The following is a 3,062-nucleotide window of genomic DNA, read 5'->3' as shown; positions in this document are numbered from 1 at the left end:
GGAAAAAGTACACAGAGTCACTGTACAAAAAAACCCTGGCTGACACAGAAAAATTTAACAAAACAACATATGATCAAGAGGAAATAGTGAAACAGAAGAAAGTTAAAGCTACTTTGAAGGAATTGGCAAAACCCAAAGACCCAGGAAACAATGAACTATCAAATGACTTATTTTAATAAACAGGTGCTACCCTGGATATGCTCACTAGGTTGTGTCAAAAATGTCTGGAGAAAAACTGCCTAGCCAACTGACTAGAAGAGAGCCATATTTATTCTCATTCTAAAAAAGGTGGAAATTATTGAATGATATCCCTAATATCACACAAACAAAATCCTGCTGAAGATTATCCAAATATGATTGCAACATAGCCAAAGAACTACAAGAAATACAAGCTGGGTTAGAAGAGACCATAGCATCAGAAACATTATTGCAATGTCAGATGGATGTTGGCAGAAGGCAATCATAGACCAGAGGAGTGTCTATCTGTATTTCATTGACTATGCAAAGGCATTTGGCTGTGAGGATGACAGCAAGTTGTGCCTAACCTTGAGAAGAATGGGAAGTCCAGAATAAAGCAGTCATCAGAATAAAGCAGTCATCAGAATAAAGCAAGGAAACACTACATGGTCCAAAATCAGGAAAGAGGTGCACTAGAGATATATCCTGAATAACCTATGCTTTCAATTTATATGAAGAAGAGATAATTTGAGAAGCTGCACTTTCTGAGGAGGAATGTGGCATAAGAATTGGAGGAAGACTCATCAACTTGTGGTATGCATATGACACACTCTTGCTACCTCAAACTGAGGAGGACCTGAAGCATTTGCTGCAGAAGGTCATGGCCTGTAGTTTTCAATATAGATTAAATCTCAACATCAAGAATAAAAGATTCTCACCATTGCACAAATTGGCAGAACCATAATAGATGGAGAAGAGATTGAGGTAGTTAACAATTTCAGCTTGCTCCATTCCACAATCAATGGCACCAACAGTCAGGATATTGCATTGAGAAATCTGTTGTTCAGAACCCTCCAAAGTGTTAAAAGCCATGATGTCACTCTAGAGACTACAATGCACTGATTCAGGCCATCATCTATGACATTACTTGCTGTGTATCAGAGTTTTTGTTGTTGTTTAATGCCGTCGAGTTGTAGACGACTCATAGCGACCCTATGAACGGAAAGCCTGAGCACTGTTCATACATAGAGTTTCCGGGGGCAAGCCATTTTGGAAGTGGATGCCCCTCCTGCTTCCAGGCTTGATTTAGTCAGGAAGCTCCAGCCAACACTGTCCACCATGGGTGCCCATTACCACAACTGGCACATCACTGTCAGAGTAGGACAATGAATAATGACAGAAAAAGAGTCAATTATTTTAAACTGTGGTGCTGGAGAAGAGTATTGAACATACCATAGGCTGCCAAAAGAACAAATGGGTCTATTCTAGAGAGGATGAAACCAAGTTGCTCATTGGAGGTAAGGATTTTGAAGTTCTGTCTCATATACTTTGGGCATGTTTCCAAGAAAGAGCAGTCATTGGAGAAGGACATCATGCTTAGAAATGTGGGCTGCACAACATAGGAGAGGAAGATCCCAGATGAGATGGATTGACATAGTAATGAGATAAGGAGGGTAAGTGATTTGGAGACAGTAAATTGGTTCAGTATAGAACATGATTCAGAGCTATCATACATATGGAGACACTATGAATCTCAGGTGACTTGATAGTACATAACAACAACCACCACCACCACCACCAAGTTTCTACATGTTCTACCTTGGTTTTATTACTTTTGTTATATTAATTATAGCCTTTTTAAAATTTCCATCTGATGTATATTTTAGTAACTATCCCAGAGAACACAATTGTTACTTGCTATAGAGTAGACTCCAACTCAACAGCAACTTTTTGTACAATAGGTTGAAACCTTGTCTGTTGGTGTATCTTTCTCACATTCCCTGACATGCTTTAACTTCTAATTGTCCTTATTGTGTGTATCCATTTTTTTGGAGTTGTTTTCTTTTCACTGACCCTCTACTTTTTCAAGTATGATGCCTTTTCCCAATGATTGGCCTGATAACTTACCCAAAGAATGTTAGACCAAAGTACTTAAATCTCACCATTTTTACCTCTAAGGCAGATCATAGCTGTACTTCTTCCAAGACAGATCACATTGTTGTTGTTGTTAGGTGCTATGGAGTTGATTACCACTCATAGAGGAGGCTTTATTAATGGCAGATTGGAACCTTCTCCTGTTGTGTACCATCTTCACTATCTCTGCCAAGATCAAGCCCATTTCTGTAATCACTATGTCAATCTATCTCACTGAGAATCTTCCTCTCAGCAATCTTCTAACTTTCTGATCATGATGTGTCTTTCTGAGGACTGGCCCCTCTTTTTTAAAAAAAAAAAATTTCATTAATTTTCATGAAGATTTACAGAGATTTTGGACTTACATTTATTCATTGTTGCACTATTTTCTCTACCTCCCCCCCAGTTTGTTCCTCTGTCTCTTTTTTTTTCCTTCTTTTTTTTCCCTTGAGGTCTGTTTTAATTGTCCCATTGCCACAGTGCTTGTAAAAACTAGTTCTGATTAATCTCCTTTGTCAGGTGTCCTTTGCCATTCCATATTACTCTTCCCTGAGAGAGGTTTCACCCTGATTTATAAGGAAAAGGGGATGGCATATTCTCTTAGTTACTTCCTGCTGAAAAGGGATGCTGTAGGTTTCAGGGTGAAGACCTTCTCTCATTACTCTAAAGGGCCCCTTTGCCAATAGACTATTGTGGAAACTGATTTTGGAATTTAGATGCACTGTTATCAATTGTGCTTAGCCATATATGTTCATATCCTTGAAGATGCATTATGGAACTGTTACAGCCTAGAAGACACAAATTTAACTAAGTTAAAATTACATAAGTTAAAAATTAAAAGCAATAATATTCCAAGTAGAGGTTCTAACAGGGGCACAAATCAAGTTACAGAGGGAAGGTAGTTCTTAAAATAAAAGGCTTACTGACTAGCACTTTGTCCATTATAGTATAAAGGTTAGGAACCACAAGAT

The sequence above is a fragment of the Elephantulus edwardii genome, unplaced genomic scaffold, assembly GCF_000299155.1.
Source record: "Elephantulus edwardii isolate Elephantulus edwardi_28Jun2011 unplaced genomic scaffold, EleEdw1.0 scaffold00079, whole genome shotgun sequence".
NCBI lineage: Eukaryota > Metazoa > Chordata > Mammalia > Macroscelidea > Macroscelididae > Elephantulus > Elephantulus edwardii.
The sequence above is the reverse complement of the archived record's forward strand: the minus strand, read 5'-3'. Positions refer to the sequence as shown.